The sequence below is a fragment of the Ambystoma mexicanum genome, chromosome 3p, assembly GCF_040938575.1.
Source record: "Ambystoma mexicanum isolate Mex_15411 chromosome 3p, UKY_AmexF1_1, whole genome shotgun sequence".
NCBI lineage: Eukaryota > Metazoa > Chordata > Amphibia > Caudata > Ambystomatidae > Ambystoma > Ambystoma mexicanum.
In genome coordinates this window covers 773981272-774002173 of record NC_090925.1, presented here as the reverse complement: position 1 = coordinate 774002173, position 20902 = coordinate 773981272, and the positions used below count along the sequence as shown (strand labels likewise).

At 50.8% G+C, this 20902-nt stretch overlaps 1 protein-coding gene across 2 annotated transcripts in view; it reads right to left on the bottom strand.

The window, feature by feature from the left end:
- LOC138580852 (integrin alpha-D-like) overlaps positions 1 to 20902 on the bottom strand; it is a 750488-nt gene that overhangs the window by 397330 nt on the left and 332256 nt on the right. The window lies entirely within an intron of this gene.

Here is a 20902-nt window from a genome sequence, read left to right as displayed (position 1 = left end):
AACTTAATGCATGGCGATCTTGAAATGGAAGAAGTACCAAAGGTTACACGCGACATGGGAGGTTTTGCCCATTGATTCCTTATTGACAACGGTGCCACTGTCAATATCATGGGCAAACAAGAATTCTGCCAAATGCACATTTTATCCAGGTCCACAGCAAGAATATTCCATTGTGGTGCAAGTACACCACTGCCGTCCCTTAGTCAGTTCCAACGTATGACACAGGAGTCAGTCGACTGCCACCACTATACACGTGCTGAGAAGCCCACAAGGGGCTGATGCTGATTTAGCTACAGAACATCAAAAGAAGTGGGACTCATAGATGTCCTCTACCAAAGTGAAGACATAGTACAGTGCATTGCATGCCCATCAGGAGGAGTTCAGGCGTATCCATGATGGCAGTCGCCCCCATGTCAAAACAAACACTTAAAGCATCGTTCCTGAACCTGTTTCAAGGACTGAGTAGGCTAAAAGGAACGATTATAAAACTGCACATCGATGAATCCCTATGCCTGGTCCCTCAATACCATAGGAGGGTAGGATTCCATCTCCAACAGACCATGTAACAGGAACTTCACCAACTATTGAACAATCCCTGAGAAAGCCTCATGCCCTACACCCTGAATATCTCCACTGCTGGTTGTACCCAAAGAAGGGCGGATTTGCCTATGCATTGATATGCGAGTTACCAACACTTCAATACAACCTGAAAGACACTCGGAACCTAATATAGAAGACACGATTGCCCAACTAAATAGGGTCACAAGGTTTTTCAAAACTTGACCTAAATCAAGGATACCATCAGCTGTAGCTGCACCTGACATCGAGGTCCATAACTACGTTCTCCACCCCTGATAGACTTTTCTGTTATGAACGCCTGAATTTGGGGATTTCCTCTGCGACGGAAATCTTCCAGGAAGCAATCAGACAATTACTCGTAGCGTTTGCAACAGGCTTCAACTATAGTGATCTCATCCTGGTCTATGGTAAATCTCAAGAAGAACATGACCAGACGTTGTTGGCTGTCTGTATGGTGCTTCAAGTAGCGGAACTAACTTTGAACTTTGACAAATGTGATGTAAACAAAGGGGACCTTCATTTCTATCACCACATCTTTTCTGACCAGGGAATGCGGTCTGACCCTGAGGAAGTTTGCACCATTAATGGCCTTGCTGCGCCCACCCAACTTGCGAGGTGCGATCCTGCATTGGCATGGTGGGATACTGTGCGAGGTATCTACCCATCTACATGATGACGACGGAGCACCGGCTGCTTAAGAAGGACACTGACTTTCTGTGGTCAGAAGAGTGTCATCAGATGTTTGACCAAATCAAGAGGGCTTTGGAGGTGGTCAGACAGCTGCCATATTTTAACCCAACATGGCACACTGAGATTATCGTGGATGCCAGTCCGGTGGGCCTCGGTGCCATCCTGGTACAAAGGGACACTATTTCATCCATGCCACGTCACATTGTTGCGTATGCTAGTAGCCCACATAATGTGCATACTCGCAAGCAGAGAAAGAGAGTTTGCCTGCCATGTGGGCGTGTGAACATTTCCACCATTTTGTCACTGGCCAAAGGTTCACCCTAGTAACAGACCATCAGGCATTTCTGTCGCTATTTGGGAACCCTCGAACAAAGATGCTACCACGCCTTGAGAGATGGGGCATCTGTCTTCAGGAGTATGATTAAGGCATTGTAAACCACCTTGGGTGTGATCTAAATCCTGCAGACTACATCTCATGCCACCATGGACATAGTACTCCAGGACCAAGGAAAGGAGAAGAAGCATACATTCCCTATGTAGGCACAAAAGCACTCCCGCCGGTGCTAACAATGGACATGATTACACAGGTGTCAGTAGAGGACCCTGTCAAGACCGGTGGGGGGGTCTGTACTTCCGCTCTCTATATGGTAGAGGAGAGGCACAGAAGACCCCAGCCAAGATTCTCGATTACGGTAGCGATGGACGAGCAATCAAGGCCTAGCTTCTCAGGAGGTGATGCAGGCTGGTTCTTAAGTACAGTGTATCCCCAAGCCCCCACAAAGGAATGTCCACACACTGTATTACTGAAAACACAGTCTTTATATAATTAATATTCAAGGGTTATGTACACTTATCACAATAACGCACTTTGTGCTCAGGAAAATCAGCAATGGTAAATATCTACAATTCTAAAGTGGTACCACTAATATTAGACCTCATTAAAGTGCATTCACAATACTGTTAAAATGGCACACAGATCAATAAGAAGGAAACCAGCAATAGAGAGAGGAGAGATAAAAGATGGTTGAAACAATAGGCAGAATACTGGCCCTAGCTACTGGACACAGTTCTGTGTGGAGATCCCCCCACCTGGGCAACCTGTAAAATAAAGAGATATAACACCAGCCCAGTCCGTATATTGTTCAATAGTCTATTTCTCTCCTATAATGTTTTTACCCCCCCCAATGTACCTGGTGGAGTCGAGTTCTTCGAAGAGGCGTCGACAGATCCTTCTTGAATGACCCCCTTTAAAGCAGGAGTCACGGATCGTCGAGAGGCGTCGAGAAACGTCGAAGACCTCGGGGTTCGGCGACGGGGAATCGACGGCCCTTCTTGAATGCCTTCCCTTTCAAGCGGGAGGCACGGGGCGTCGAACGTCCGTCGACGAACGAGGTAGAACGATGTCGAAGAGGCGGCAGCTTCGTCCGAGCGGTGCTCGTCGGCGTCGGGGCGTCGGCGTCCTGCACGGCGGAGGTGTGCGGGGCACCTCGATGACAATAGTTCTGGACCGCAAAGATTGTAGAGACGGGAGCCCAGCAAGGGCGTCGAGTCGCTCGAGTCTTTGGGATCGTGAGGTGGCGGGAACCCCACCGGCGGATTCTCCTCGGCGCGTTGGTCGTCCTCGACTTTCTCCGGCAGGGCAAAAGCGGTCGACGATGCGGACGAGGGAGTCCTTCAAGGCAAATGTTCTTAGGCAAGGAGCGGACGGCTCCGGTCGTCGGCGGCACGGCGTCAAGTGGTTCCCACGGCTGGGCAACACAACTTCGACGGGCCTCCAGCGGTTACACAGACCTGCGAACCCTGGTCGACGGCAATGGACTTCGACAGCGTCGAGGTCCGGGTGCTTCACTTCGATCTCCTCGGCGGTCCCGTCTCGGGTCGGCAGCCTTTCGAGGGTCTGACTTCCAGGGCGCTTCGGCGAAGATTCAGCGGTGCTCGATGGTCCCTCGGAGCACGGGAAGAGGGCGCCTTACCAGGTCCTCTCTCGGGTCAGTCCTCGACGATTTCGACAACCTTCAGTTCCGTCGAAGCAAATGCCACAGCAAGTCTTCTTCTTCCAGCTGGACGTCGAGGATCAGCAAATCCAGTTACTCTTGAGTGGAGACTCAGCTTCTGAATGCTTCTGAACAATTTCCAGTGGTGAGAGGTCCCCAGATATACTATTCTGTCTCTCATCCACACTGCTGGCACACACACAGCAGCCAATCACACAGAAGGGCATTCATGCAGTCAGTCAGCCAATCAGGCACACAGTGCATTCAGGCCACACTCCTCCCTTTCAGACACTCACAACAAGGAATGTGGATTGGGACAAGTACCCAGCCATTCAACACTACACACTGCATTCAGGCCAGTTTCGGGCAGGGCTGTCTCAGTCTTTGTCTCTCATGCCAGAAACCAGACAACCACAACAAGGAGTGTATATTGGTCACACACTCCATTCACCCAGGTCCCACCCACAGGAGGTACCCATAACATACAGTCACTGGGAAGGCTCCAGTCAGTCTAGCTGGGCCTTTACAACAACACCATATATGGAACTTCCACCCAACAGCCAGTCAGGGGGAAGGGACAGAGTCAGGGCTTCCCAGGACTTTGGGAAAAACAAGATAACAGGCAATAGAAAGCAAGAGGCCACAGGGGCCATCTTGTTTCCTATCAGGAATCAACTGATTCCAATGGCAGGGCCTGGGTATCCCAAAATGGAGGACACCCAGAGCACCTGTCAAATTCAGCATGGAGCTGCCACCAGCCCATACCCTGCTCTGTGGGCCACCCACAGGTGCCCAAAAACATACACTAGGGGCACAGGGTTGTACCCCTACCCATGGGTGCCATAAGGGTATCCCATGGGTCTGTTCACCAAACCAAAAGAGAGCTGCACTGCCAGGAGTCCCTCATGGACTCCTGGGCAGAAAACATGACAGAACACACGGTAAAAACAGAAAAAGGACAAGGATTCAGAGGCCCTGTCCCTCAGATGCATTTCCGGCATCACAGTCGCCCCCCCCAGACTGAGGTGGAGGGTGCCTAATCTCCCACGGGATAGACACCCTCATCCAGACGGTCAACATACCTTCTGGAAAGGCCATCTGCATTATCGTGACTCTTCCCTGGTCTGTGCTCTATGGTGAAGTCTAGCCCTTGTAGGCTAATCGACCACCTGAGCAATTTCGGATTCTCACCCTTCATCTGCATAAGCCACTTCAGGGGCTTATGATCTGTTTGGACCTCGAAGGTGGACCCCGTAAGGTAGGGCCTAAAACGCCTAAGGCTCCAAACTATACTAAAACATTCCTTTTCAACAGTAGCCCACCTAAGTTCTCTACCCTTGAGTTGTCTACTGATGAATATGATAGGATGTTCTCTCCCTTTGTCATCTAACTGGGACAAGACAGCTCCAATTCCGGTGTCGCAGGCATCCGTCTGGACGATAAAGGGTCGGCTGTAGTCAGGCGCACTCAACACAGGTGCCCTACACAGACTTTCTTTCAAGCCATCAAAGGCCCTCTGACAGTCTTCAGTCCAATTAACCTTCCTAGGCTGTTTGGGTGAAGTTAGAGCTGTCAGGGGTGCAGCTATGGTTCCATAGTCTGCCATGAAATTGCGATAGTACCCAGTGAGGCCCAAAAAGGCTCTCACCTGGGTTTGAGTAGTGGGAGTCTCCCAGTTCTGTACGTCCTGTACTTTACTGGAGAGAGGTTGGATTTGACCCCCTCCTACCTCATGACCAAGATAGGTAACTTTCCCCTGAGCTATCTGGCACTTGGTGGCCTTGATAGTGAGGTTAGCCCTTTTCAAGGCCTGCAACACCTTATCCAGATGTGTCAAATGCTCTTCCCAGGTGGAACTGTAGACGGCAATGTCGTCTAAGTAAGCCACACAAAAGGCTTCCAGCCCACTGAGCGCATGGTTGACCAATCTCTGGAAGGTGGCAGGGGCATTCTTCAACCCAAAGGGCATGACCCTAAACTGGTAGAGTCCCTCAGGTGTGGAGAATGCCGTCTTTTCCTTGGCATGGTCCGTCAGAGCTATTTGCCAATAGCCTGAGGTAAGGTCAAAGGTGCTCACAAATTTGGCAGCACCTATAGTGTCCACGAGCTCATCAGCCCTGGGCAATGGGTGCGCGTCAGTTTTGGTGACGGCATTGACTCCTCGGTAGTCCACACAGAACCTCCAATCCTTGGTACCCGCCGGGGAACTTGCCTTGGGGACAAGGACCACTGGACTGGACCAGGGACTGGTGGAGGGTTCAATAACACCCAGATCCAACATCTTGGCGACCTCAGCCTGGATGTGGTTTTTGACGGTATCTGACATACGATAGCTCCTGCTTTTGACAGGCACACTGTCACCAGTGTCAATTTCGTGCTTACACCACGGTGTAAGGCCCGGTGTCAGTGAAAACAGAGGGGCATACTGCTGGAGCAAAGCCCGGCAGGCCCTCTGCTGCTCTGTTGTCAAATCGGGAGAGAGTTGTACTCCCTCCACTGAGCCATCCTGAGGGTTGCTATGCAGCAAATCAGGAAGGGGCTCACTCTCATCCTCTTCTTGCCCTGAAGCTAGCAAGAGACATGAGACCTCTGCTCGCCTGTGGAAAGGCTTGAGCCTGTTGACATGGAATACCTGGGGGGCTACCCCAGAGGCTCCCATGTCCACCAGATAATTGACTTCGCCCATCTTGGAGATGATCCTGAAGGGTCCAGTCCACTTGTCTGCCAAAGCTCTAGGCTTGGTAGGCTCCATCACAAGGATTTCCTGTCCCGGAGTCCAATCCACTTGCGAAGCTTTCAGGTCATGCCAGTACTTATTCAATTCCTGGCTGGCCTTGAGATTTGCTGTTGCCTGACCCATCATTTGTGTCATCCTCCGCCTGAGGCCTAACACATAGTCCCCCACTTGCTTGGCGGGACCTGGAGGGGTGGCTTCCAAGCCTTCTCGGATCAAGGCGAGGGGCCCCCTCACGGGATGTCCAAAGAGTAACTCAAAGGGGCTGAAACCAACACCCTCTTGAGGTACCTCTCTGTAAGCAAACAGCAGGCATGGCAGGAGGAGATCCCATTTCCTCCTTAGGGGCTCTTCCAAAGCACCTAGCATGCCCTTGAGAGTTTTGTTAAATCTCTCAACCAGACCATTGGTCTGGGGGTGGTAAGAGGTGGAGAACTTGTAGGTTACCCCGCACTCTTTCCACATGGTTTTCATGTAACTAGACATGAAGTTGGATCCTCGGTCAGAGACAACCTCCTTGGGGAATCCAACACGGGTGAAAATGCCCAGGAGAGCCCTGGCAACCACCTTGGCAGTAACAGTCCGAAGGGGTATTGCCTCAGGGTACCTGGTGGCATGATCTACCAAGACCAGGATGAACCGATGTCCACCTGAAGTGGGAGGGTCAAGGGGACCGACGATGTCGATGCCCACCCTCTCAAATGGTGTGCCAACCACTGGTAATGGCTGCAGTGGGGCAATGACCCTGCCTCCAGTCTTGCCAGACAACTGACAAGTTGGGCAGGTCCTGCAGTGGGACTCCACCTCTACTCCCATCCGTGGCCAGTAGAAATGGGCAGAGAGCCTCTGCTTAGTCTTCTTGGTCCCAAGATGACCAGCCAAGGGCACCTCATGCGCCAACTGCAGTAGGAAGGGCCTGTAAACCTGGGGTACCACCAACCTCCTGCGGGCACCAGGTTCGGGCTTAGTGGGCTCACTAACAAGGAGCTCACCCTCCCAATAAATCTTGAATGTCCTAGGCACTTCACCTTGTGCCTGGGACAGGGCCTGTTTCCTCAGGCCCTCGAGAGAGTGGCACTCTCTCTGTCCCTTACAGAAGTCTGCCCGGGAGGGTCCCCCTTCAGCTAACAAGCATTGAAGGTCGGGATGATCCTCCGGGTTGAGAACCTCTCCCACAGGAGAGTCTTCTGTCTCTTCTCCCACAGGAGTTGAGTTTGGGTTTTCCGCTGGACCCAGCCCGTCCGGAGCATGGATCCCATTGGATGCTGTCGGAACAGCAGGAAGAGAAGGTGTTCCCTCCACAGAGGTGGCCTTCTTGGTCTTCCTTCTTCTTGCCTTAGGCCTCGCCTTTGGCTCGGATACCTGACTCACAGCCAGACCCGGTGTCACCTGTGACCTAGTGACTGCAGCAGCAGTCATGGGAAGACCATCCGAGATCAACCCCAACTCTACTAGATCATTTCCTAACAGAATGTTAGCAGGGACATTGTCCTGAACCAGGACAGGAAGCTTTGCTGTCTTGTCTCCAATCATGAGTGTGACTAGGGCTACAGGCGATAATTTGGGAGGCCCACCAGCTAACCTGGTGGTTTGCAGAGGAGCACCTTCATAGTCCTCTGGCTTGAGCAGGGTCCTGTCCACCACTGTCATGCTTGCCCCAGTGTCTCTCAAACCAGTAGAAGGCTGGCCATTCAAGAGGACACTTCTCAAAAATCTACGGGTGTTCTGTGGGATAGTCGCCAGTACTTCTGCGTACTGGTCCCAGGCCCCAAGGGACACTAAGGAAATCTCTACTGGAGCACCAAATGTGATTCCTGTAGAGGAGGGGAGGACAGTGGCCTCCACCTCAGACACGGGGTAAGGGTAGGTCAGGCTGACAGCCTGTACTCCAAGTGCCTTACCTTTACACTTGGGGTCACCCCTTTTGTGATCCAGAGCCCCACAATCCCAACAAGTGCCAGGAGTGCGGGGTACGGTACTGGAACCACTGGGAGCCTGCTTTGCAGCAGGTGGACCACTACTCTTATTCCCACCCACAGAGGACTTATCCCCACTAGATTTTTGGGTCTTAGGAGAGGAAGGTTTTGGTTTACCCGACTGTGACTGCTTTTGGGACTCCTCAGCTTTCTGAGAGGCCCCCTTTTCTTTGTCCTTGTCCTTCCCACTGGAGTCCTTAGGGGACACCCGGTGGGAGACCCACTTGTCAGCCAACCTAGCCAGCTTAAAGGGGTCCAAAATGTTCTGGTCAGCCACATACTGACGCAGCTCCGGTGAACAGGCTTCAGAAAAATGCTCAAAAAACAAGAGGTGGGACAACTCAACAAAAGTTTTCACCTTGTATCCATCAATCCACCCCATCATGTTCATGTGCGCAGTACTCACCCAGTCAACCCAAGACACATTCTCTCTTTTCTTAAATTCCCTGAACCTTTTAAGGTATTGGGCAGGTGTCTTGCCAAACTTGGCAATCAAAGCAGACTTCATACACTCATACTGACCCCTTTCTTCCACACTCAGCTTCAGAATACAGTCATATCCAGTTTGAGGCACTCTGCTTAACAAACACTTAGCCCAATCTCTTTTATCTACATCATGAATTGCACAAGCCATTTCAAACGCTTCAATCCATTGGAGGATATCTGAACCCTCCACAAACACACCAACCAAATCTTTCATAAACTTGGTGGCTGGGGACCTGCCACTCTCAATTGGTCTAGCTGAAGTCTCCACTCTAGCTCTCTCTAGCTGGATTCTCTGACATTCAGTGTCCTTGTCTTTGAGCGCAAGATCCCTATTCTTGAGTTCCACTTGCTGTGCCAGCTCCTCTTTCTTAAGCTCAGCTTCTATTTCCAACTTGCGATATTCAAAGGCCAATTTCATCCTTAATAACTCAAGTTCCATGGAATTGCTGGGGTTTGGAACAGAGGCAGCAGGAATGGTGGCATTCCCAGAAACAGATTCAGCGACAACCCCAGGGGCAGAGTCCTCACTGGTTGCATCCCCCCCTTCATCAAGGGTTTCACCATCAGTCTGGTAGTCCACCAGGGCAGCTATCAGCTCAGCCCTAGACTTATCCACAAAGTCCAACTCCCTGGCTTCACAAGCACTCTGGAGAGCCTCTAAGCTCATCCGAGTCAATTTACCATTTGCAATGGGCTCCATTGCCTGTAATGCAGTTATTTGGTACACACCCAAACCTTAATCTAATAAAGTGCGGATATTTTGTAAGTGGCACGGTTATACACTGAGTCTTAAAACCATAAGCATCCCACCGCTGCCACCAGCTTGTCAAGACCGGTGGGGGGGTCTGTACTTCCGCTCTCTATATGGTAGAGGAGAGGCACAGAAGACCCCAGCCAAGATTCTCGATTACGGTAGCGATGGACGAGCAATCAAGGCCTAGCTTCTCAGGAGGTGATGCAGGCTGGTTCTTAAGTACAGTGTATCCCCAAGCCCCCACAAAGGAATGTCCACACACTGTATTACTGAAAACACAGTCTTTATATAATTAATATTCAAGGGTTATGTACACTTATCACAATAACGCACTTTGTGCTCAGGAAAATCAGCAATGGTAAATATCTACAATTCTAAAGTGGTACCACTAATATTAGACCTCATTAAAGTGCATTCACAATACTGTTAAAATGGCACACAGATCAATAAGAAGGAAACCAGCAATAGAGAGAGGAGAGATAAAAGATGGTTGAAACAATAGGCAGAATACTGGCCCTAGCTACTGGACACAGTTCTGTGTGGAGATCCCCCCACCTGGGCAACCTGTAAAATAAAGAGATATAACACCAGCCCAGTCCGTATATTGTTCAATAGTCTATTTCTCTCCTATAATGTTTTTACCCCCCCCAATGTACCTGGTGGAGTCGAGTTCTTCGAAGAGGCGTCGACAGATCCTTCTTGAATGACCCCCTTTAAAGCAGGAGTCACGGATCGTCGAGAGGCGTCGAGAAACGTCGAAGACCTCGGGGTTCGGCGACGGGGAATCGACGGCCCTTCTTGAATGCCTTCCCTTTCAAGCGGGAGGCACGGGGCGTCGAACGTCCGTCGACGAACGAGGTAGAACGATGTCGAAGAGGCGGCAGCTTCGTCCGAGCGGTGCTCGTCGGCGTCGGGGCGTCGGCGTCCTGCACGGCGGAGGTGTGCGGGGCACCTCGATGACAATAGTTCTGGACCGCAAAGATTGTAGAGACGGGAGCCCAGCAAGGGCGTCGAGTCGCTCGAGTCTTTGGGATCGTGAGGTGGCGGGAACCCCACCGGCGGATTCTCCTCGGCGCGTTGGTCGTCCTCGACTTTCTCCGGCAGGGCAAAAGCGGTCGACGATGCGGACGAGGGAGTCCTTCAAGGCAAATGTTCTTAGGCAAGGAGCGGACGGCTCCGGTCGTCGGCGGCACGGCGTCAAGTGGTTCCCACGGCTGGGCAACACAACTTCGACGGGCCTCCAGCGGTTACACAGACCTGCGAACCCTGGTCGACGGCAATGGACTTCGACAGCGTCGAGGTCCGGGTGCTTCACTTCGATCTCCTCGGCGGTCCCGTCTCGGGTCGGCAGCCTTTCGAGGGTCTGACTTCCAGGGCGCTTCGGCGAAGATTCAGCGGTGCTCGATGGTCCCTCGGAGCACGGGAAGAGGGCGCCTTACCAGGTCCTCTCTCGGGTCAGTCCTCGACGATTTCGACAACCTTCAGTTCCGTCGAAGCAAATGCCACAGCAAGTCTTCTTCTTCCAGCTGGACGTCGAGGATCAGCAAATCCAGTTACTCTTGAGTGGAGACTCAGCTTCTGAATGCTTCTGAACAATTTCCAGTGGTGAGAGGTCCCCAGATATACTATTCTGTCTCTCATCCACACTGCTGGCACACACACAGCAGCCAATCACACAGAAGGGCATTCATGCAGTCAGTCAGCCAATCAGGCACACAGTGCATTCAGGCCACACTCCTCCCTTTCAGACACTCACAACAAGGAATGTGGATTGGGACAAGTACCCAGCCATTCAACACTACACACTGCATTCAGGCCAGTTTCGGGCAGGGCTGTCTCAGTCTTTGTCTCTCATGCCAGAAACCAGACAACCACAACAAGGAGTGTATATTGGTCACACACTCCATTCACCCAGGTCCCACCCACAGGAGGTACCCATAACATACAGTCACTGGGAAGGCTCCAGTCAGTCTAGCTGGGCCTTTACAACAACACCATATATGGAACTTCCACCCAACAGCCAGTCAGGGGGAAGGGACAGAGTCAGGGCTTCCCAGGACTTTGGGAAAAACAAGATAACAGGCAATAGAAAGCAAGAGGCCACAGGGGCCATCTTGTTTCCTATCAGGAATCAACTGATTCCAATGGCAGGGCCTGGGTATCCCAAAATGGAGGACACCCAGAGCACCTGTCAAATTCAGCATGGAGCTGCCACCAGCCCATACCCTGCTCTGTGGGCCACCCACAGGTGCCCAAAAACATACACTAGGGGCACAGGGTTGTACCCCTACCCATGGGTGCCATAAGGGTATCCCATGGGTCTGTTCACCAAACCAAAAGAGAGCTGCACTGCCAGGAGTCCCTCATGGACTCCTGGGCAGAAAACATGACAGAACACACGGTAAAAACAGAAAAAGGACAAGGATTCAGAGGCCCTGTCCCTCAGATGCATTTCCGGCATCACAGACCCGTCAATTGCTCTGGCCATCGAACTGACCAGCAACAAGTGGAAAGACTATCACAGACATCTGGAACAACGTCCCGGGGCAAACCGATCTGACATAGTGAGGATGGTCAAGGTACACACAGAGTTAGCAGTGTCAGCTGAATGGATACTTCTAAGAGGATGTTGGTTGGTCGTCCCAGCATCCCTGCGAGGGAGGGTAGTGCAAACGGCTCTAGAAGGGCACAGAGGAGTTGAGGACATGAAGGAGCAGCTCAGGCACTTCGCCTTGTACTAATCACAGAAGTTCAGATATCTAGGACCTGTCCTCGATAGAGACCTTAACACCAAAGAGAGGACCTAATTGGTATGCATCAGTATATGATTGTCAGTTTCCATCCCTGGACTACTTCGGAGTCCCAATATCAATATTCATGCTGTGATCCCAGCGTATAGAACACGAGCCCACAGGACCCTCCCACAACAATTTATTGCGTCCTGATGAAGGCTGACATAACAACAGCTACATAATACAGCTCCAAATGGCCGAAACACAGTCGTGTTGACTTTTTGATCCTTGGTTCCAGTGTCTAACTCATACACTGTTAAGAATTGTGTAATTAAGCACACTATAACGATTTTTGTAAATTTGTCCCCATGTTATCCATCAAGGATTGAAGGCCATGTATTTGTTTTGTATTGTGATCCGAGTTATTCATCTTGGGTGAGCACCAATGTATCATTTGTGGATATCTTTTGTGAATTGACGAGTGTCCTGAAATATGTTTTAGTTGGATATAATTTATGTTATGTATTACATTTCTCTGAAAAAGCAAAATCAACCAGTCTTTGATGTGGTAATCAAGAGAAGTGTATGTACTGGGTTTAGTGACCCTGCTCATTCGTCTTTGCCAAATGTTAACCCGCCTGGGTAGAGTGGGGCCGTAACCAGGAGCCCGACACGCATCTCCTTCCCGTCCCAACTCATGTCCAGGGTTGACCCCCCGGTACCCCTGCAAGAAACCGTGATACCTGAATGCCTGTGGCATAGGTTTGCCATGGATTTTTATGGGCCCATGGAAAGGGGTGATTACCTGCTGGTGGTGATGAATGAGTTTTCCACATATGGAAAGGATGGACAATGGTCCACAGTGTCGTGGGAAAGCTGCAAGCTGCAAATGTTATACATATGATCTGGTCCTGTCCAGAGATTGCTCGGTTTTGGGATGGGGTGATGACAATGTTCACGTCCATACTGGGCTATGATGTGCAGCGCAATCTCTTGTGCTGCATGTTTGGGTGGTTGCCGAGTTTACCTAAGGGCTATAGGAAACTACTCTCACTTGGCATGATCCTGGCACAGAGATGCATCCTAATGAAGTGGACTAGTTCCGCGTCAATGACTTGTGAAGCGTGGGTGGTGGCAATAACCAGGTGTTGTGATATTGAACAGGATTATTGTGCTATGAGAACATTGACTGATAGAACCCACGATGTTTGGTCCCCTTTCTGCTCCTTTCTCCTTGCTCAGGCTAGAGACGCGTTATCTGAAGAGAATGAAAACCGGGTTGAGAATGGCTGTGTGAAACTGGAGCATCCCCTTCATTATACAACTGTGCTGTCTTTGGGAAACTGAGTCGAGAATGTACTCTCTTCCAATTGATTTTATTTGATGAAATGTACCGGCCTGATGTCTAGCCAGATTCCCACTCTACTTTTTTTTTAGATTAGATTTAAGCTTGTGGAACCCCAAATGGATGATTGTGTTATATGATGTGCCTGAAGTGTTGACCTTGATGTGAACCCAAAAAATATTTTTGGGGGGGAAAAAGATTACCGGTGGCACTTATATCCGTAAATACTAAACCCTCATCTATTTCCAGGCACAGAGAAAAACACTTGCAATGAAATACAATAAAACCCCAAAAGAAGTGTGACAAAAATGAGAAACCCTAATAATTGGAGCCATTTCATAGAAGGTTAAATACTGCAATAGAAAGCTTAGAAGAAGAGCCAACAGGAAAACGCAATGACTAGGACATCACTAAGGCATTACGCTGGCACACTAGCAGCTCATATCTTCAGTATCACAGTCCTCCTTCTCCAAGCTCAGTGTAAATAACAGCAAACATAGTGGCCCGCCAGGCTATTGGTGGAATTTCAACACAATTTGTCAGCCTCATTATATGTTCGAATTTGTCTGACCAAAATAGATGCTTCAAAATTCAGACCCTAAGATCCTTGTAACCATCGCAAATCAGAAGAAAAAGCCCAGTATTTTCAAGTGCTGCTCCAGAAGCTTGGCAAGCTTCCTCCCCTCCAGTGCTCCACTCGCCCGTCCAGCTCCTGGTAGCTAAAATGCCCGAACATAATGAGTAAACATCTAAATAGGATTCATAGCCAGAGGAAATCTTACAATCCCAATATACCCTCGCATTTTTCAATAATGCCCTTGATGAGGAATTCATGTGATCAGGTTCAGTCCACAGAGCTATCAGCCCCAGGACTGCCAATCCCGTCTTGATATGCTGAAAACCGGGAAGAAAGATTCCTCCTGGCTGTTTCAACAAATCCATCACTGCACCTCTATAGTTCACCAGGCTTTCAGTCGACCATAGCCTTACCCGATAAAAGAGAGGCTTAGAGCTACATAACCAATCTATTCTCTCAAGGCCCAACTCTAAGCAGACATGCAAGCTTGGAGCACTTCTTGGCAGCCCTAGTGCCTGTCTGATACATTTATTTGTAGCTACTGACGGTGAACAACCAAGTACATGCCCCCAAAACACTGCCCCAAACAGTGCAGCCTGTCTGGTCTGTAACATGTAGGCCTCTAGCAACACCCTAATGGGTCCACACCCATGATCATGATTAGACCTTGATATCGCCCCAGAATATCTTTTTAGGGCAGCGGTATTCAAACTGTGGGGCGTTACCCCCCAGGGGTCCGCGGGTGCATCCCTGGGGGGCCTTGAGAGCTCAGCCTGAAATTTTTCTATTCAATTTAAAGAACTTTATTCGGCCTGAAAGGCCATCACAGTGTATCCTAAAAACAGTTCTAGTACATGTTTACAAGGAGACACATCAAAGAAAAAACAACAAAACCATAGAGATGACCGGACCCTCCTTGAATGTCCCCGATCAGATCTTTTAGCCAATGATCATGAACCATCTACCCCTTCCCTCTGGTAGCTCCCATAGCGCCTCGGGCCCAGGGCAGTCAAATTTGCCCCTGAAAGGGGACTAATACCAGAAGGGACTCCTGCTGGGCACACAGGGGCAGATATGGAAGATGCACTGACTGTGATGCCACTTTTGCCTGCCCACCGGTGGCCGTTGCATTTGTCCAATACATCCCTTGCCAAATGAGCATCTGCAAAAACCAGTTTGACAATATCCAATTTGGCTGAAGAACTGGACAATCTAGAGCACTCCAACAGAGAACCCATGGACACAAACCCACACTCCCCCACCGCCCGCACTCAATGTAGACATTTATTCCGCAGGGTGTCCCTTGGCTCTCTTGTGCCAGCCAAATGTTTTGGGACACCATGGAGGAGGACCCTGGGACTGCCACAGCCTTCAGATGTATGATGCCCCGACCAAGGCCTCCCCTGACCAAGGGTTAGGGCAATAGCCCGCCACCCCACTGGGCGCATGTTGCCCTGGGCTCTCCCCACGGGGATCCGCAAAGGTGTGGGCTTAGCCCTTGAGACTGGGTCGGTGGTCTCCCTCCGTAAGTGTAGCAGTGATGGGAGACCTACCTCTGGTTGACTCCTCATGGATGGGAGAGTCTTGGCCACGGGAGCCGGGGACGGGCAGGGGATGAGGGGATGAATCCCTTTGTCAAGGACACAATTTCCCCCCCCTGTGCCAGCCCCTGCTGAACTCTCTCCTTCCCAACCCATACCTTCCTTCCCACTGGCCCCCCGCATTCCCTTAATCAAGACTAGTAAGAGTTTTTTAATCTCAGCCATCTCCGATAACAGAAGGTGACAGGGACAACTTGGCAGAGTTGCAAAAACTGGGGAAGGTGGGGCCGGTAGACAGTGCTCTCCTTTAGGGGGGTGCTTAGAAACCCAAAGAGGGGTAAGATGGAGGAAGGATCTGGCCCGCAAAGGAACATCAGACGCAATCTCAATCCCGGTTCTGGGCGAGAGGCTGGGCTTCACTCCCCCACGCAAGACATCCAGCCGCTTGGCCCCAGAATCCAAAGACATGGGCACCGGAGGAGCGGGGCAGTGGGCTTCAGCTTCAGAGAGAGCCTGTGGCGACAGTGGGGCAGTGACATCATGGTTTAGACCTGAAGATGGATGAATAGGGTCCAGCGGAAAAAACTGAGACAGAGGTGGAGCCAAAGAAGGGGTCAACGGCACATGCCCTCCAGTCAGTTTCAAAATGCCCATTGAAATCCTCTCACAGTCATTAGCCAAGGTAGTCAGAAATCAGGCTGTGGCGACACAGTCAAGACCCCCTCCAGGAGTTAGCAGGTTGAGAGGGGTCCCAAGTTCCTCCAGAAAGTTGCTTGCAGGGCCGGTTGTAGGGATAGGAAGTAAAACAGGACCAGTGAAACAGGAGCTCCTATATGGCCATGGTTGGGGTCCCATCTGCGGGCTGGACGAGCAGAGTAGCTTGGGCATAAACTCCCCTGTGTCCCTCACTTTAGCACAAGCAGTGGGCGAGGACGATTGAACAGGTGCTGCATTCCTGCCAAAGCTCCCAGTACAAATTCCCTCCCCCTGCGTGTCTCCCAGTGCTTTATTCGATGTGCCTCCCCTCAGCCTTCTGCCCATAATGGGCTTCCGGTTTACCAGTGGGGCTAGGGTGCCCTGAAGACTCGTTAAGAGGGAGGATTTGGAGAGGTAGAGGGGGGAGAAAGGGGAGGAGATGTCTCCTTCTTCTGTGCCTCCAATAGCGACATCCCGGAGAAGGCCAATCATGATGCTGGCTGAGAAGAGAGGGGGTGGAGAGAAGGCTTAGGGTCTTACAGATCAGTTCCAGGTAGGGAAAAAGGGTCTCAACACTGGGACTGGTGGGCTGTTAGGTTGCTGCGCTGGACCTTGAGCACAAGTGGTAGATTAGTTGAGTCCCAGCCCCCACACTGATGCTGTAGGCTTTTTGCCCTCCCCACAGTGGTTGTCTCAGCCTCCCCTCTAAGTCCAGGTCACACTCAAAGGTCCAGGGGGAACACCCCCACAAGTCCGCGTATCCCCCCGCGGGACGAAAACACCCCACGCCCTTTCCCCGCGGGCTTCACCCGGCGTGTTGCATTGACCAGCAGAAGTAATGGAGGGGGGTGGTTTAGGTATGGAGGCCCTCCTGGGCCAAAACGAAATCCCCCCGTGGGACACCAACACCCTGCGCCCTTTCCCCACGGGCTTCACCCGGTGGGTTGCATTGGCCAGGAGAAGTAGTGGAGGGGCGTGGCTTAGGTATGGAGGCCCTACTGGGCCTAAACGAAATCCCCCCGTGGGACGCCAACACCCCGCGCCCTTTCCCCGCGGGCTTCACCCGGCGGGTTGCATTGACCAGCAGAAGTAGTGGAGGGGGACGTGGCTTAGGTATGGAGGCCCTCCTGGGCCAAAAACGAAATCCCCCCGTGGGATGTCAACACCCCGCACCCTTTCCTCTTTGTTTTTTGTTTTTTTAGATTGGAAGAAATGGGCAGGGGTGGCTCACATGGTCGGGCTGAAGCATGAAACTGTCTCAGGCAACAATGAAAAAGTGGTCCGCAGTTGTAAATGGATATTCATTCCTTTAGTCACAGACTGGGCCTCATTACAACTATGGCGGTACGGTAACAACCGTGCGGGTAAGCTACCGGCACCGTTGCTACCGTACCGCCATAGTAAGAGTTGTGCTCGCGGGTGACTGACAGCCCACCAGGTCTGGCCTGGCAGGCCGTGGGGCACCCGCGAGCACAGCTCGTCGGATGCACCGGCATCGTTATTAACGGTGCCGGTGCATCCGAGCTCCCCATTCCCATTAAGCCCTATGGGGCTCAATGGGAATGGGGATCTACCGGTTCCGGCACCCGCGAAAGGGCAATTATCAGGTTCGCCTAACTCGGCATGACCCGGTAATTGCCCATTCGCAGGTGCCGGTCCCGGATGCAACTCCGGCAGCAGCCGTGCCGGTTGTACCGGCACAGCTCCCGCCAGGGTTGTAATGAGGCCCACTGTTTCAATAGTACCCAAGGGGGTGCTTTGTGTTAAAATGTAAGTAAATTGTGATATATTCAGCAACAATGGTCAAAATTACTAACTGCATAGTTAAGTAACTCATCAAACTGGTCCACATTGGCCAAAATAGTGGCCCATTTTGACTGGCCCACGCTAGAATTTTACATTTTTGGTTCAGGCATTGCCCTATAGGCCAGTCTGAGCCTGGCGGCTCATCCATAATGGCGAGGAGGCGCCCATCCAGTGGCCCCTCCCCCATTATGGAGGAGCTAAGGAGCCAGAACAGTGAAACAGTGATGACTCTCTCAGCTGCTTTTTCCAGCTGATGGAGTGCTCCTGGGCTGGCTGAACTGTCAAAGGGAAACAATGTTTCCCTTTGACAGTTCAGTTGAGTTCCCCAGCCGCACATGCTCACTGACCCATGCAAGTGCTGGGGTGTTTTGCTTTGCCAGAATTGCATAGCTCATTGGAAATGCTGGCTGGGGCACTGAATGTCTGTATGTCCGAGGGGGAGCTCCTGCGCCTCCTCGCACATACGGACAGAGCAGCCTGGAGCAGGGCGTTTCAGCACCCACATGCAGGCCAATGCAGAAAGCATGTTTATGTTCATTGTTTTTATTTAAACATGTGTATGGATGCGTGTATGCTTATGTTATGAGTGAGTGTATGGTGATGGATGCTCGTGTGAATGATTGCTGTATGAATGTGCAGCGCCTTGCATACACACATAATCATGTTGATTGTGTTAGGCCCAGTGGGGCCCAGGGGACAGGGATGGTATTTTTTTTACTGGACATCTATCATAGATGTCCAGTAAAAAATGTCATGCCTGCCCCCTGGGCCCCCCAGCACCAATTGCAAACTGTTTGGCTATTTACCAATTTTTTAGTAAAAATATGCTCTACAATGCAACATTTTAACCCATTATTTAAAAAAAATTCACATGGGGAACCCCCCCCCCCCCGAACCCCTCTTTATTGGTTTGGGCACCCTCACTATGCTCGGTCGCTATGGCATTTTTGTGGGAAATAGTTATGCCCCTCCACTTAAAAAAATCACCAGCCGCCACTGGCCCTCAGACTGTATTGGGAACGGGATGGGGGGAAACCAGGGACTATGCTGGGAGCACAATGGGCGGGCACCATGGGATAGTGGTGGGAGCAGAGTGGGAGAGCCAAGGGTGTGTGATGGGGTGGGGAGAGACCAGGGACTGGGTAGGAGTGGGATGAGGGAGCCCAGCGACTGTGATGGGAGCAGGTGACAGCGCGCAATATATACTGTCCATTTGCTTCCATGTAATAATGTCGCCACAAAAATCTCGCCATGCAAAAATATCGCCGAAAAATGGCTGTTTTTTGTGGCGACATTATTGCATGGAACATGCGGGGGACACCCCCGCAACCCCCAAACTTTTTTTTTCTTCTTTTTTTTACATTTTTTTTTGCCCCTGTCCCCATATATATGGTCACCCAAATAATATCGCCACAACATTTTCCTGGCAATATTATTTACGCCGACCATATATATGGGGATATTATTACCTGGGGGTCCCGACCTGCCCAAATTTTGCTCAGGAGGGCCCCGGCCAAAAAGGTTTGAAGACCACTGCTTTAGGGACAAGCTTGATTTATCTAACTGGGCAGTCCAATGTCAATTGTCTGTTGCCCTCAGGCCACATAATCATAAGTGTTCAACTGTTCAATTGGTTGCCCCTCTGGCACCTGCTTAATCCTGGGTTTCTGTTTTGCCTGATTCCCCTTGAACACAAGGCTGTTTGTTTTGCTGACATTTATGGATAACCCATTCTCTTTACAAAATCCAATAAAGCTGCCCAACTGCAACTTCAACATCAGGACCATGTCGTCAGCAAACAAAAGTATCGGGATTTTATTTCCCAGTAGCAAAGGGGCATCTGTAGGGGGACCCAATAATTTCTTGCAGATCCCATTGACAAAAAGGCCGAACAACATTGGGGTAAGAACACAACCTTGCCTTACTCCCATCTCAACCCCAAAATGCTTGGTCGTGCTCCCACCCAGTTTCCATCTGACCGCGGCCACGTTGTTCTGATAGATGCCTTGGATGGCCCTGAGTGACGGTGGGGGGGGGGGTTATTCAAACCTTCCAAAACCTCCCAGAGCCTAACCTTAGGGACTCTATTAAAGGCCGTTTTAAGGTCAATGAAAATGGTATAAACAAAGGCCTTCTGCAAGATAAGATACTTGCTACAGACTAGTTGAAGCCACAGGCTTTGATCAGGAGTGCTTGTATTAGTTTGGAAAGCAGACTCTATGTGATGAATGGCATGATGTTCCTCAATCTAGGCCTCCATGTGTTCAAATACAGCCTCAGCAAAAATCTTCCCACTTGCGTCCAAGAGAGAAATGGGCCTGTAATTACCAAGTAGATCTCTGTCCTTAAATAAAGGAACGATCCCCGCATTGGTTCATTATAGAAACACTCCGAATGACGCCAGCAAAAAAACACTGGATGATCTCATGATGGCCTACCAACTGGTATTGCCTTTTCCCAGAATTTCTGCAGGCAGAGGAGAGAGAGAGAGATGAAGACGTTCGAAGAAGGGAAGCCCAGATCAAGCAACAGACAAGAGAGCAGACTTACCGGTCTGCAGCCAAACCAAAGGTATTCGGTATAGGGAAAGACTCCCTGGTGAGAAAACAGATGCAAAAGAAGACAGACTAGAACTGTGTGGCAACACCGTTTCAAGTAATTGGAGTCAAAGGGACGATGGTTTTGTCCTAGAGCGCAAGAGGCAGGAGATAACAAGAAACGTCTCACATTTCAAACACTTGCTGAGAGAATCTGAGGAGGAGATAAGTGAGAAAGCGGCAAAAGATGCAGACTCAGGAGAACATGCGCAGCAGTCGAGTGGAGCCACAGGACCAATGGATCCAGGAGAGATGGGGGCCGGACACAGGGAGGCCTTGAAGAATCATTAGAACACCACATCGGCTAGTGGAAGAAATATGAGATGGACCAAAGGATTTATGTGAAGGGGGTGGTGTTATGAGGCGGCCCACTGGCCCTTTAAGAAGCTGGAACC